This window comes from Nanorana parkeri, unplaced genomic scaffold (assembly GCF_000935625.1).
Source record: "Nanorana parkeri isolate BGI_ZX_2015 unplaced genomic scaffold, ASM93562v1 scaffold415, whole genome shotgun sequence".
Classification (NCBI taxonomy): domain Eukaryota; kingdom Metazoa; phylum Chordata; class Amphibia; order Anura; family Dicroglossidae; genus Nanorana; species Nanorana parkeri.
This window is the reverse complement of record NW_017306683.1, coordinates 889005-905971: the sequence shown is the minus strand read 5'-3', so window position 1 is coordinate 905971 and position 16967 is coordinate 889005.

Genomic DNA, 16967 nt, shown 5'->3' with positions numbered 1-16967 from the left:
TATATTGACTCAGAAGAGAAAGTGCTCTCTCATTAGCCAATCTGTGTGCTTGGGGTGAGTTCTTGATTAAGCTGTCTCAGTTGACCTGCCTAGCAGGTGTGTCTGGCTCAAGAGGCTGGCTGCACATAACTTTAAATCCTTTAGCAGGTAAAACATGGAGTTCTAATTTATAATACATGTGTTATGAATAAAGGGTGTGTACTCTGCGTCATCAAAATTTTGAGGAAATCCTAAATACTGTACATGTCCTACTCAATAATCATTTAAGTATGCATCTGCACTCAAACACTGTCTTACAGCTGATTACTCTGTTGGGTGTGTGTTAGAGGTGTGATTGTTCCCTGCAACATATAATTCAAAGGAAACATGCACAAACATGACAAATGTCAGTATAAATAACCGACTTTACATATCTGACGTATTCACATTTCCAGTTAACCTAGTTTTTAAATCAGAACTTAATCAGCGGTGTTCACCTGGAACATTGGCCAAAATGTGCCTGCATGCACAGCAGACTTGCACATTTTGGCAGACTTACCCTCTAGCTTGCCCTCTTCCAGCAGAGCTGGACCAAGGAGGTCCCCTTTCCCCCTTGTCTATCCATCTGCCGCTGCTGCCATATTTTCCTGGTCACTGTCTGCAGACTTTTTTTTTTTTGTATTTTTAAAAAGAACCATCGCGCTACGGTTGTGCTTAAACTCCTCCTGTTTCTAAGCAGCTGTGCTAAAAGAATTGTGACTAGTGCACTACAACAAACAGTTGAAATAGTGCAGTGCTACCTATCATTTATTTAAAATATAATATGAAAGTTTTAAAACTTTCATATTTTAAATAAATGATAAATCGTGCTATAAATTCACTTATTATTATTATACAGGATTTATATAGCACCAACAGTTTGTTCAACGCTTGACAATATAAGGAAGACATTACAATCACAATACAAATCAAGACAAGATGGTAAGGAGGGCCCTGCCCATGAGGGCTTCCCTATCTAAAAGGGATGGGGAAGTGATACATGAGGAGGGAGCTGTGTGGGGATGAATTGTTTGAGAACATGATGGTTGAGCGGTTAGGTTGAGGTGGGATATGCTTCCCTGTAGAGTTGAGTCTTCAGTCAAGGTGCATTATAGCACTATTTACTGTTTCATATTCTGTTTTAAATAGGGATGCACCGATACCACTTTTTTAAGGCCGAGTACGAGTACTGATACTTTTTTCAAATACCAATTACCGATACTTTTTCTTAAAGGGACAGGTCACATTTTTTCTAAAGCAATACAAAATCATGATTTTTAGGTCAGTTTCTTAATATTATGAAGAACATGAACACAATGTAGTGTGGCACAGCTTGGCGGACGCGGCACAGGTACTCGTTTTATGTTTTGGAGTATTTGCACAAGTACGAGTACTCATGCAAATACTCGGTATCGCGGCCGATACCGATGCTTGTATCGATATCGGTGCATCCCTAGTTTTAAATAATAGTGCAGTGCTACCTACAGGTGAAACTCGAATAATTAGAATATCGTGCAAAAGTTCATTTATTTCCCTAATGCAACTTAAAAGGTGAAACTAATATATGAGATAGACTCGTTACATGCAAAGCAAGATAGTTCAAGCCGTGATTTGTCATAATTGTGATGATTATGGCTTACAGCTCATGAAAACCCCAAATCCACAATCCCAGAAAATTAGAATATTGTGAAAAGGTGCAATATTCTAGGCTCAAAGTGTCCCACTCTAATCAGCTAATTAAGCCATAACACCTGTAAAGGGTTCCTGAGCCTTTAAATGGTCTCTCAGTCTGGTTCAGTAGGAATCACAATCATGGGAAAGACTGCTGACCTGACAGTTGTGCAGAAAACCATCATTAACACCCTCCATAAGGAGGGAAAGCCTCAAAAGGTAATTGCAAAAGAAGTTGGATGTTCCCAAAGTGCTGTATCAAAGCACATTAATAGAAAGTTATGTGGAAGGGAAAAGTGTGGAAGAAAAAGGTGCACAAGCAGCAGGGATGACCGCAGCCTGGAGAGGATTGTCAGGAAAAGGCCATTCAAAAGTGTTGGGGACTTTCACAAGGAGTGGACTGAGGCTGGAGTCAGTGCATCAAGAGCCACCACACACAGACGGATCCTGGACATGGGCTTCAAATGTCGTATTCCTCTTGTCAAGCCACTCCTGAACAACAAACAACGTCAGAAGCGTCTTACCTGGGCTAAAGAAAAACAGACCTGGTCTGTTGCTCAGTGGTCCAAAGTCCTCTTTTCTGATGAGAGCAAATTTTGCATCTCATTTGGAAACCAAGGACCCAGAGTATGGAGGAAGAATGGAGAGGCACACACTGCAAGATGCTTGAAGTCCAGTGTGAAGTTTCCACAGTCTGTGTTGATTTGGGGAGCCATGTCATCTGCTGGTGTTGGTCCACTGTGCTTCATTAAGTCCAGGTTTAACGCAGCCGTCTACCAGGAGATTTTGGAGCACTACATGCTTCCTTCCGCAGACGAGCTCTATGGGGTTGTTGACTTCATGTTCCAGCATTTGAAATAAATGAACTTTTGCACGATATTCTAATTATTCGAGTTTCACCTGTATTTAAACCATTTAATGTATAGAGAGTACTATAGCTGCAAAATACAGGTAAATACCCTTTAGGTACATTCAAGTCAAAACTGAATATTACCCCTTTTACTTCTACTGCCAGAAGAGATACGGTGTAGCAGTACCCCTTATGGCAACTTCATTCCCTTAGGCTTCAAGTTCATAATCACTTCAGGGACCATGGACATATAGCTCAGTAGAGCCCAATTCACTACTGGGGGCTGAAATGGCTTAAAAGAAATTAAAAAATGTGACTGCTCACCGACACCTGCCTTCCAACCGCTTCTCTACCCCTGTCCCTTCTGATACCAACTATTCGACTAACATCCTGTGTTTATGGCAGCCTCACCTTCGGCTCACTTTTTCAGGAGGCCAAGCAGGGTGATTGGGAAATGTCTCCTATGTTCACCAATCTCCTTTAGACTTTGATGTGTCCTGTTGGATCTGATACTAAAGTCCTGATGTTTTCCAAAAGGGGACTATTCATCACTGCTGTATGTACCATCACTTCACAGGTGACAGTACTTAAAGTGATACTAAACTCAGGAGTTAAATCTTAAAAAAAACATTCAAGTACCTTAACTACTAACAAAAATGTATTTTATTTGTGTATCACTTAGCTGTAGATCCTCAAGCCATTTCTGAATTGGTGCTGACACTGTCCTTCCTTCTAGAGGATGTCTACTTTTGTTCCCCATGGCCCCTGTATGTGTTGTAAAGTAGTCACCGCTCCCAGCTCACTCCTGTGATGGTCTAAAATCTCATGTTTAGTTGACTAAGTTGTTAAATTGTAGTCCATCACAGGAGTGAGCTGGGAGTGGGGGCCTGATACACAAATAAAATACAGTTATGTTAATAGTTAAGGTACTTGAATGCATTTTTATCTGTATTTTATTTGTGTATAACTTGGCTGTAGATCCTTAAACCATTTCTGAATTGGTGCTGACATGGTCCTTCCTTCAGAAGGGTAGTTACTTTTGTTCCCCATGAGAGAAAGGAGGGGAGAAGCGCTACAAACCAAGTAAAAAACAGGGTGTTTTTGGGGGGAATGAAGGCTGGAAAAGGGGCCAGTTGTAATTCCCGTGTGATAAGTTCAGTGATTGATCCAATTTGTCCAAATTGTCCCAGAAAACATAAATGTGTAATACGGAGATGAGGATATTGTGTAAAACAAATCAAAACAAATGTAGAAACTTACCCTTAGGTAAGGAGTGTTGCAAAGTCATCAGCGAGGAGTAGAGGTGGATGGTTCCGGTTTTCCAAACTGTGAACCGTTGTTTGGAGGGATGTCTGTTGTCTGTGGTCCTGTTGATTGAGGGTGGTGAGGAGGCAGAGGCGATGTATTCCTCAGTTGCTGATCAAAAAGGGGGTTTTCTGGCGGGTATGCCCTTGGGGAACTTGTCAGAGGCCTTCCCTGTTGATGTCAGGGGTTTCCCTGTGACAAGGAGATTGCTGACAGGGGAAGGGGTGGGCCGTTGCGGTGCTGGGACCGATAGTCTCTGGAGTTGGCGTGGAGGGGGCCGGTGATGTCACACTGCTTGTGTGAAAGAGGAGGGGGACGGAGGCAGCTTGGCCGGCAATGCAGGGCGGATGCTGGTGTTGATACGGCCGGCGGAAGCAGTCCTTGTGGTGTGCGGGGCAGAGAGCCGGCAGTGTCACACTATGTGTGTGACGGAGGAGGGGGACACAGGCGGCTCGTATTACCGCGATGCTGCGGTAGTGATCCGGGTGCTGGAGTGCCGGACAATGGTTACAGGCTGGAGTGGGACACTCGGTTCGTGCCCTGTGCTGGCGGAACACGCGGGCACGAGTCGGGTGGAGGCTGGGTGTGTGCAAAATGAGGCTACGCGTTTCGAAGTGTAACACTTCTTTTTCAAGCCAGGGAGAAGGTGAACGAAATGGCGGGGAAACTATTTAAAGGGACGAAAGGGGAGGATCAAACAATGGGCGTGAATCAGGGAGGAAAAACAGCCTATAGGGAGATGGGGGGGGGCAAGCATATAGGCGGACCCGTAGCGCTGATGTATACACTGAGGGTAAATATGAAGTGTTTGGTTAAGGAGAAACAGACCAGATTCTAGGAATGAAGGCAATTTTTGGGATGTACAGTTACTAAATAAAGGAACATTTTTTAAATGACCGTGTTAATTTCTATTTCTTCGTTGAGACCATAAGGGGATAATGTGTTTAACTTGTAGATCCAGTACGTTTCCTGTCTACAAAGCTGGCGGAATCTTTCAGGTGGGGATAAGTTATTGAGGATCTGTTCAATGATAAACACCTGGAGTTTTTTTATATTTTTTTCTTGTATTTGCAGAGGAAGTGTCTGGGACACTGTGTTCAATGTCACCGTTCTCAATGAACCTTCTATGTTCTCCTATGCGTTTGCGGAGTGGGCGTATCGTGCGTCCTATGTAGAGGAGGTTACAGGGGCATCTTAGGCCATAAATCACGTGGTCGTGTCCACAGGTAGTGAATTGATGGATGGGGTAAATGTTGGCCATGCTGTCCTTGAAAGTTTTTTGGCCATGTGTTATGAATTGGCAAGTAAGGCATAATTTCTTCTTACACTTAGACTCCTACTCTATTGTCAAAAAGGAAGGTGCGGGTTGGTTTTGCTGTGGTGGGGGCCAATTTGCTGGGTGCTATGATGTTTTTGATACTTTTCGCCTTTTTAAACACTATGGTTGGTTTGGGTGGTAAAGATGGGCCTAATTTCAGGTCACACTGTAGTAGGTGCCAGTTTTTCTTTAAGATGGATTCAATGGCTCTCTAGCTACTATTGAATGGTGTGATGAAGCGTACTGCGTTACTTTGTGTCGTTATTTTGCTTCCATGTGTTGGTTTTTGTTTGTCCGTGTAGTTATGTTTGGAAAAAAACTCCTGGGCTTTGGTGACCAGATTTTTGGGGTACCCCTTTTCAATTAATTAATTTTTTAGGAGGTGGCTTTGTTTGAGTCGTTTTTTTCAGTGCAGTTTTTAAGTCTCCAAAATTGACCCTTGGGGACATCACGTTTCCATAGGGGGTGATGGCAACTATTAAAATGAAGATAAGAGTTGCCGGCTGTAGGTTTGAAGTGGGTTTTGGTTATGATCCTATTGTCTTTGTGTGTAAGTTCCAGATCTAAGAAGATGAGTTCGTGATCGTCGATCATATGTGTGAACTTGAGACCGGAGGGGTTGGTGTTGCGTAATGTTAGGAAATCAGTGAAGGTGATCACAAAGGGTTGTAAGAACTCATCTATGTATTTGGAGAGGCCGCTGGTGAGGCTATCGATGCTGGAGATAATGAGTCTCCCAGGGGGTGTGGTTTCGTTTTTGTGTATTTTGGGTAGATGGTAGAAAAAGGGTGTTTTGGGCTGTGGGGGACAGAGGGCTGATCTTTCTTTTTTACTTGGTTTGTAGCGCTTCTCCCCTCCTTTTTCTGTTGGATTCCCCCATCGGTCAGATACCCAGGTCCGTATGTTTCTGAAGCCGCTCAACTAAACAAGTACAGTTAGTACTAATTTTAATGCGAACCCCCCCTGATCGAGCGCTGTATCACGGTACATTGTCCTTGTAACTTTCCATATTCACTTTTGTTCCCCATGGTCCCTGTGTGTGCTGTAAAGTAGCCACTGCACCAAGCTCTCTTCTGTGATGGACTACAATCTTTAAACTACTTATTCAACTAAACATAAGATTGTAGACCATCACGGGAGTGAGCTAGGAGCAGTGTCTACTTTACAACACACACACACGGACCATGGGGAACAAAAGTAGCCCCCCTGCAGAAGGACCGTGTCAGCACCAATTCCAAAATGGTTTGAGTATCTACAGCCGAGTGATACACTAATAAGATACATTGTTGTTAATAGTTAAAGTACTTAAGTGTATTTGTAAGATTTCCTGAATTTAATGTTACTTTAAAGTATTAATAAACTCTCAACCTTTTTTCAATATTAAGTACAGATCAAACATATACATTTCCTAACAAAGTATTTCTTTATATTTTTCCCCGGTCTCCAGGTTTCAAAAAAAAAACAAAAAACTGGCTCCAACTCACTCAGCTCTGCTTCCCTGAACTTCCTGTCCTGTACAACATCACAAAGGACAGTGCAGACTCCAGCAACTGTCCAACTACCTTGGAGAAAGGAGGGGTGGGGGGCAGAGAGGAGAGGAATGGCTTGCCTTTTTCTGACTGTGTGTTTGTGGAGATGCACACAGTTTACTAGCACACACGTGTGGCTCCATAGGACCCTGCAATGAAAAGGAGCCACCCTAAAAAGAGGGTATGCGGGTTAGTGCACAGAGACCCAGCTGATAAGGCGCAGCATCCATTCTAAGTGATTTAATCAGTTTATTTTTTTCCAGTTTTTGGATAGAACCCCTGTTGGGTTTTACTGCTGTTTGTGACTCTTTTTTTTTTAATGGAGTGGGGGATGAGGGGCTTTAAAATGTTTACTTTTCCATTTCAATACATTTATTTGAATATTTAATTTTTTTTTATACTATTATTTAAAATATTTTCTACTTAACCTAATTACTAATCCCAAAGGGGCTGACCAGCACTCTATGTGGTCGAGAACCTGTCACTCCACATATCCGATCTCTTTATGAAGGCATAAGGCATCCCTTGAATCCATAATTCCTCCTCAACACTTCCCCAACCAAATCAAGTGCAGACTGTACTTGAGTGGTTGTTTTTCTAGCTGCATCAGCTGGAATCTGACCACTATGCACAGAGGAAATTGTGAAATGGATGTTGTTATCTCCCCTCTTTTCTCCATACAAAAAGTGGCAATGGATGTCCTAGGTTTATGGGGGGCACAGGTGAGCCCAGGATGCACATGGGGTAGCTACAGTTTCTGGGTTCTAGATGTAATTGGGCGGCTGTAAAGTTGAATCACTTCTACATAAAAGCCCAAAGCCACAAAAAAAGTAACTATCCCAAATCTGCTATTGTAGCTGCAAGTTTGTTTACATCCAAGTACAGTAAAAGGTTTAAGACATGCCCCAAACCTAACAACCATAACTATGCAGCCCTACCCAGAGCTGCACACAATGGCCCCATTCATTCTTATTGGGACTCAAGGTGACTTCCAGCAGTACTGTGGAGTATGGCTCTCCCTAAAGCAGCGAAAGGGGCAGCTGCGTCTTCATACTTTGTCCTAAAAGGTGTCCCTCTTTTCCATCTGAGATTGTGAGATATAGTGCAAAAGAGAACTGACAAAATGGGAAAATCTGAAAATGTATTCAACAGGAATAGCAAAAATGGGTCAGGTGCCTGTTGTTGGACCCTTTATCAAGGGTCATTAAAGGGTAAGCGTTTGATATTATTTGTCTATATGTAAATGTACTCGTGACCACCGGACATAAGAGGTAAATCTTGAGTTGACAAGTGCATGTTCATCAAGGTCTGTAGTTAATACTTGTACATAACATACTGTCCCTTACAGCACTTGCAAGGACACAGCTAACGGATTTTATGTCAATCTGCTTATCTTGACGATAAGTAAGAAGATCACATTAACGTGTTTCTCTGCTGAACCAGGGGGTCATACTCTGTTGCACATTTATAGATTAATCCTGTGAACACAGAGCAAAGGTCACATTTGTTATCGTGTATAAAATATGGCATCTGTCTCAAAGCCGATAACTACTGTTCCGCTCTAGTTTTTTTTATTTCACAAAGCTATTCACCAGCAAAAACATTCATCTAGTCAACATGTTTTATGTATGCAGGTTTATGATGATCCCAACAAACTAACTGAATGTTGAGAACAAGCTTGTTCAGGTTCGTTTGTCGTAGTTTCTCTAGCTTGTAGATATGAAAGTACGCAGCAGGAAATGTTTGGCACACTTCACTGTTTTCTGGCCACTAGTTTGTTACATTTTGAATACCCTGCACCCTAACTTTTCAAAGGGAATTAATGGGATTGTATGTGAGTGGCATAAGGCTGATAGCATTGATAAATTAATAAATTATTACACAAACACTAGAATATCTTTCTGGCTTAAAAAAGCCATAGTTTCTTTATGAGCGCCCTAATACAGGATTTTAAAATGAAAGTGAACCTGACTTGGCCTAAAAAGTGTCCAAGGTTACAAATAGTACTGAACAATGTCATCCCTTGCCTTTTTGCTACCTGACACCAGTTGAGGGGGATGGGGGGGTTGAGTGACATTGCCCTCCCCATCTGGGTCAGGCGTCCACACAGCTCCTGGCATCCAGTGATGTTGCTGGTTGCCAGGAGCTGGGCAGGACTCGGACCAGTGCGTCCCAGGTTGCTAAGAGCTGAGCGGGGAGATGTGTATGGCCCTTACACATCTCCCTGCCAGGCTCTTAACAACTTGGGACACCATGGCCAGAAAAAGGGTGGCAGACACACTGCAAATATTATGCCACCCCCAGCCATGTGACCCAAAGAGATGTTGCCTCATTAAAGAGTCATACCTGTGTCACTGTAGAGCCCCCTTGAATCCAAGGTTCAGGCTGTACACAGGCAAGTGACTTACTACAGGGCAATGTAAGCTTTGTCCACTGTCATTCGAATGCTAATGCAGAACCCGGGCATGCCATCAGGGGGGGGCAGCCAACACTCATGTGAGGTGCCCGGGCAGCCTGGGGGGCCCGGGAGCCTTACATGGGTATCAGCTGTACAGGTGACAGGGGAGGAGGTGGAGGCGGCCGGGCCCCCGGTGTTCTGATCTCCTCCAAGGACCATCTCCAAAAGTTGTCACTTCCGGCCAGTCCCTAGCAATGCCGGTCTGGTGGTAGGGGTCAGGCCCCAGCAGCAGCAGGTAAGAGGAGCAGGGGGGGAGGGAGGTGCAGGGAAAGGGTCCCCGACCAGCCCACCTGAGAACCTTCAGAGCCCACCATAGAGAGTCTCAGATGGGCTGTGCAGGATCTATGGTGTGCTTTGCAGGGTCACTAAGTCCAGCATCCAGTACATTGCCAAGTCCAGAGTCCAATTCATATACTGTTCTGGTATGGTGGTATGGTATTTAAAGTACTACAATGTATCCTGCTGAATGAATCGTTCCCGAAGCCTCGAAACAAACTATTCCTTTTTTTCGCCTTCGCAGCTAAGATCTCCATTGCACGAGCTTGGAAAAAAGCCCCATGTTCCCTTTATGTATGTTAAATCCAAAGTAAACTGGTTGATAATTTCATGAGAAATTACATAGTATCCTTCAGATGAACAACCTCTCCCAAGATTGGACTTCAGACGGGTCCAACGTCTATGAGGTTGGACCATTACTTCTCTTTGTTCTACTCGGGGAAGATCTTTTATAATTCATTTTACGGTCTTATTCCTATTTTGCTACTGATAACATAATGCTTCATTATTAGTTGACTGTTAAAAATCACTGATTGTGGGGACACGGCCCCGTCCTATCTGTACTTGTCTTCTGTTTTCATTTTTATTGCTAGTGGAAAATTTCTTCAATAAAAACTTTTTAAAAAAAAGTATATAGTCAAGTCAACGTTCGAACAAAACACACACACGAAATGCCTGCCCTTATCTGATTTTCTTTTGATATTATAATAGGCCAAACGTTAGACAAATATTTGAGTTCCATGTTCACACATTCCACTCTAGAAACAACCCTGTGCCCTTTAAAGGTTGGCGGCATACGTATTTCTTGTTTTTTGGAATGTAAAAATCAAACACCAACGAAAGTTATTCCAGGACTGGTATGTTAAAAGGCTGTTCCCACATTCACATAGTTATCATCTGTCTCTGATTCTCAAGGGCAGTCCCAGGTTTTGAATACTAAAAACTATTTATATGAATGTTTCTTTAATTGAACAAACTATATTAATACTTTATTTCATAGAAATTAATTTTAATGCAAAAAAATAGCCTTTCGATCCATTTTATTAAATATGTCATGATGTGATTGTAGTGCTCTATGGTCCTCTGGAGCAGACTTTCTAAACCGGGGTGCGATTACTTTTTCAGCGACTCCTTAAAATTTTTGCACAGCATCATGCCTTTCCATGGTGCAGAGATCTATTCAGAAAAGGAAATTGGTCTGCCTCCATTCAGGCTTGCTCCACTCCCCCATCCTCTGCCATGCTGCCGCACATGTGGCTACTGATGTGACGATAATTCTAATGTGAAGGGGCTCCTGATTTTAAGGGTAGACTCTTATATGAAAGGGGAAACCCATTTTTTTTTGTTTGTGCATGGGGCCTCCCATTAAAGTCCAAACCAGACTCCTATCTGGGAAAAGGGCCTGATATATATTTTGGAGAGGCCACACATAATGTTTTACATTTCTACATTTACTGTATGCTTTTTACATTTTAGACTGGGGTGCCTCAAGATTTTGCATACTTTTGAAGGATGCTGTGAGTAAAAACTTTGAGAAACGCTGCAATAGAACAGTAGCATACCAAACAACCATCCCAAATGCTGTGGAATATTCACAAAAATAGTCCTTACAGAATCCTATGAACACCGCCAGTGCTCTGGACTCTCTCTTGAAAGTCTTCAACTTACAATCATTATCTCATAGCAATTTGTTTGTAGCCCCAGTGGCTTCAGAGTTTTACAAATGCATAATATGGAGGACTAGCCTGTAATAAATGGAATAAATGTGCATATAAGTCATCTGAGTTTGGGTCAGTAACTCAGATAGTATCAAAAACTGTTTTTAACAAAAATTGCTAGAAGGTAAACTTTTAAAGCCGAAGATATTGTATACAGGTGAAACTTGAATAATTAGAATATCGTGCAAAAGTTCATTTATTTCACTAATGCAACTTAAAAGGTGAAACTAATATATGAGATAGACTCATTACATGCAAAGCAAGATAATTCAAGCCGTGATTTGTCATAATTGTGATGATTATGGCTTACAGCTCATGAAAACCCCAAATCCACAATCTCAGAAAATTAGAATATTACATGCAATCAATAAAACAAGGATTGTACATAGAACAATATCGGACCTCTGAAAAGTATAAGCATGCATATGTACTCAGTACTTGGTTTGGGCCCCTTTTGCAGCAATTACTGCCTCAATGCGGCGTGGCATGGAAGCTATCAGCCTGTGGCACTGCTGAGGTGTTATGGAAGACCAGGATGCTTCAATAGCTCTTCTGCATTGTTCGGTCTCATGTGTATCATCTTTCTCTTGGCAATGCCCCATAGATTCTCTATGGGGTTCAGGTCAGGCGAGTTTGCTGGCCAATCAAGCACAGTAATCTAACGGTCATTGAACCAGGTTTTGGTGCTTTTGGCAGTGTGGGCAGGTGCCAAGTCCTGCTGGAAAAGTGCTTATATGTCCCCCTCTTTAGATACTTACGGGTCACTGACTAGCTGAGCAGGGGGAACACCCTCCCCTTATTTTTTTCAACGCTTTAAATATCTTATTTTGTTTACTTTGTCATATACATCGCAATGCATTTGGTGTATTTTCTTTATGACCACCCGAGAGAGCAACTATTTGCTACTTATGCACTTGTTTTTCGCTTCTTGTGATCACCGTCAAAGGTTTTAAAATATAAAATAAAGAATTTATGTTTAAAAAAAAAGTCCTGCTGGAAAATGGTCAGCATTCCCATAGAGCTCGTCTGCGGAAGGAAGCATGAAGTGCTCCAAAATCTCCTGGTAGACGGCTGCGTTGACCCTGGACTTAATGAAGCACAGTGGACCAACACCAGCAGATGACATGGCTCCCCAAATAGACACACACTGTGGAAACTTCACACTGGACTTCAAGCATCTTGCAGTGTGTGCCTCTCCATTCTTCCTCCATACTCTGGGTCCTTGGTTTCCAAATGAGATGCAAAATTTGCTCTCATCAGAAAAGAGGACTTTGGACCACTGAGCAACAGACCAGGTCTGTTTTTCTTTAGCCCAGGTAAGACGCTTCTGACGTTGTTTGTTGTTCAGGAGTGGCTTGACAAGAGGAATACGACATTTGAAGCCCATGTCCAGGATCCGTCTGTGTGTGGTGGCTCTTGATGCACTGACTCCAGCCTCAGTCCACTCCTTGTGAAAGTCCCCAACACTTTTGAATGGCCTTTTCCTGACAATCCTCTCCAGGCTGCGGTCATCCCTGCTGCTTGTGCACCTTTTTCTTCCACACTTTTCCCTTCCACATAACTTTCTATTAATGTGCTTTGATACAGCACTTTGGGAACATCCAACTTCTTTTGCAATTACCTTTTGAGGCTTTCCCTCCTTATGGAGGGTGTCAATGATGGTTTTCTGCACAACTGTCAGGTCAGCAGTCTTTCCCATGATTGTGATTCCTACTGAACCAGACTGAGAGACCATTTAAAGGCTCATGAACCCTTTGTAGGTGTTATGGCTTAATTAGCTGATTAGAGTGGGACACTTTGAGCCGAGAATATTGCACCTTTTCACAATATTCAAATTTTCTGAGATTGTGGATTTGCGGTTCTCATGAGCTGTAAGCAATAATCACCACAATTATGACAAATCACGGCTTGAACTATCTTGCTTTGCATGTAATGAGTCTATCTCATATATTAGTTTCACCTTTTAAGTTGCATTAGTGAAATAAATGAACTTTTGCACAATATTCTAATTATTCGAGTTTCACCTGTATGTCTCTTCTGCCATAAAAGCTTATGCTTTATCTGAGTTTATACAAAGGTCAGTGTACATTGAAGACATGCCTTGGGTGGCATCATCCTGGGCCAGCCAATCAAGATGACTGAAAACATTGAACGCCGAAGAAGACTAGACAAAGATATCAGAGGTGGTAGCGGAGCAATGAGGGAAATGGCAGACTTTACATCACTGGAGGAGTTGCTTTAAAAAGTAAGTGTGCCATATTATGTAATTATAGCTTGTATACTTGCCCATCTACAATGATGCAGTTCTGCTGTAAAGCCAAAACTGTATTTTTTTTATTATGGATAGCATAAGGTTGGGTTATAACCCCTGTCTGTGTCCTATTGAAGAGATTTCTCTTCACTTCCTGTCCCACAACTACATTAGGAAGTGAGAGGAAATCTCTGCAAAGTGGGAGAAATCCTTATTGTTACCAGGGTCACCAAAACAAGTGTCCCCTTTGGAAAATGTCCCTTCTATTCCTGTTCTGGTGACAGGTAGGGGTTAGGTGGGGCAACTGGTGGCGAGTAACTTTTAAGGCCTGGCTAGTAGCTCAGGACTTGAAATTTTGAGCCCTGCTTTAATGTATGTATTAAAAATGTCAGGCAGGCTTAAAAGGAGAGGCATATGTTTTAGGGGATGAGCAGGTTCGGTAGTGCAGAGTCAGGTGTTTCTTCAAGAATGTGGTACCCAAATGGCTGTTACTTTTACTATGGCTGATATGCCACCAGCAAAGGTTGCAGGCCACAACAATGCTGTCGGAAACAGATATGTTAAGAAAGGCCCACACTACAGAGATCTATGGAACACCCCTAGGAAATGTAGTGAACCCACATAATAGAAATAAAGTAATAATATTTGAAAGGGTGGAATATTACCCATGCAAAATGTGTCTGCCATGTAAAAGTGTTAAAGAATGGGAAGAGAAAATGATCTAATGTTGTTTCTAATGACTACTGATAGAACACGTGATACTAGAATATTTATAATGTCTAATACTAGTCAAGTAATATGCATCTAGGAATGCCCATATGGGTACCAGTACATGGCAGGACTATTAGGAAATGACAGAGGATAGCAGAGCATGTTAATATCAGCAAAGGATTTAAGAATCACAGTGTATACAGACATTTTCGGAATGCTCATGGTAGAAACCCCATTAAGCCAAAAAAAATTGCGTGCACCTGTGAAATGTTGAAAAAATACGGTACCCCAAAATGTCCATAGGCGCTTTAAAAGCCTGTACTGGCCATCAGTTTAGAATTAACCATGAATATTGGCCCTAAAAGTATTGTTCTCACTCTGGAGTATGCGGCGATAGCCAAGATGTTTGGAACAATCAATGTTTTTGTACGTAGGCGCACCCTACAACTTTAAAAATGTTTTTGGGTGTTTTTACATTTATTTTAGTTAAGTTTATTTTATTCCCTTTTTTTTTTTTGTCACATTGGAGGTGACAGGTTCTCTTCATGGTGACATTAGGGACCTATTAGACCCCCTAATGTCACTTTTGCACTTCAAAGACGCTGATCAAGCACAGATCGTCCTTGATCAGCTGCTTCTTCCCCAGCTTCTCTAGCTGGGTAATGACAGCTCACAAATGTAAGAAATGCAATCAGCGTCGCTTCCGGTTTCATTCAGTGGGAGATCGGCAAAAAGACATTTACTGGTCTCTCTCACTGCTACCTGACAATACCTGCAATGCTTAATACACTCAACCCCTTCCCCCCGAGCCCCCTCACCTGTTCACGTCTTTGCAGGGAGGAGGCTGTGAGCAGGATCGATCCCTGGTTTATCTGTGAGTTATATTAGTGAGATCTGCAGCAGACCTCACTATTACACCTAGATAGCCAGACATCGGTCCTGCTCACATACATTCTTTCTTTTGGTCGGAGCTCAGAACTGTCAGAGCTTAGGCCGAAGGAAGCCGGAGCTGACAGGAGCTGCTCTGCGGTCTGCATCCGACACAGATGCAGACCGTGGAGCTTCTCCCGCAAGTCAGGTACGCGGTCTGCGACCGTGTGCCTGACATGTCAGCTGGCTGTGGGCCACATAGTACCGGCTCGTGGGCCGGTACTTGGAGACCCAAATTTCGAGCCTTGCCCTAGAGTATAGGACGCATGCATGTTTTTAGTCCCCAAGTGCATAACTTTACATTTAATCAACATTAAACCTAATTTGCCAAATAGATACCCAATCACACAGTGCATTCAGATCACACAGTGCATTCAGATCTGCTTGTAAGTTGAAGACATCCTGTAAGGACTTTATTCCACTACATAACTTGGTGTCATCTGCAAACACAGAAATAGTACTTTTAATCCCCAATTCTATGTCATTTATAAATAGGTTAAACAGTAAGGGGACCAGCACTGGACCTTGGGGGACACCACTAACAACCTCAGACCATTCAGAATATGAATCATTGATCACCACTCTCTGAATGCAGTCTTCAAGACAGTTTTCTATCCAATTACAGATCGAATACTCTTTACCTACGAACTTATACATTAGCTGCATGTGGGGAACTGTGTCAAGCGCTTTTGCAAAGTTGAAGTATACTATATACACAGCCATTCCTCCGGGTTTTTTTTTTTTTTGTTGTTGCTTAAATTGGGATTTCAGCTGCGTTCCAGTGCGTTTGTATGCTTCAATGCTTTCCGTTGTGATCAGATGCAGCTAAAATAAGGCAAGCAGTATTTTTTCTGACTGCATCAGAATGGATTGCATTGGTTGGAATAGAGCACCAGAAATCCAATAGGAAAGCATTGTGATGCATTTTGCCAAACTGAACAGACTGCATCACAACAACAGACTGTTTCCATTTTTGTGATCATATTTAAAATGTAGAGATATCGCTATTTTAAATTGACATTTTCTTTAAAAAGCAGAAGGTATTGTTTACTAACTGCCATTATTTGCATTGGGATATTTGGCCAGTAGTGACACCTCATGGTCAAAACTATAATAGCAGGAAAGTGAGACAATATGATGCATTTAGGTTTTAACTATGCACTAGGGGGAGGAGATGGGAAGTTGGTAATGAGCATAATGTTGTGTACCCCATTCCTGAGGAAGTTGATTAAGATGAAATGCATAGTGGGAGGAGCTTGCTGACATCATCATCACAGAAAATGATCAGCTGCTGCCAAAGCAGGGTGGTGGGCAGTGGGCACATGAGTGATCTATAACAGAGGTGTATAGCACTGTGGCATATGAGTGTTTTTAAATTGTTTTACCCTTGACTAAATTTCTTTGATGGTTGTTGCTTTTTACGTTTTTTTTTTTTGCTTAAAGCGTAAACTTGGGCAAATACATTTTTATCAGCACACTTCCAGAGGCGGCTTTCCCCTCTGATCGCTGAAACCAGAAGCAACATATATTTAATCACTTCCGGTTTCAGCCTGTCACAGCCTGCTGTGGACAGAGAAGAAGCTGATGAAGCACAATCTACACTTCATCAGCTTTTCTGGGGTCCCTAGGTGACATCAGGGGTCAAATGATGCCTCCATAAAGAGGACCTGTCACTGTATCCATGCTATCACATGGGTACTGTAGTTTTTTTGCCATTTAATAGGCTTGTGAGGCTTGACATGTTTGGTATTTATGTACCAAACACAACCCCATCTTTCCACAAAAAATGAGTATTATATTGAGCTTGTGTGCACTACACTGATAAACATTTGCCCAAATTTCATTCCAACATAAAAAATTGCAACTAGCATTTTTTTATTCTACAGGCCCTCTGCTTTCAGAAAATATAGAATTGTTTAGAATGCATTGTTT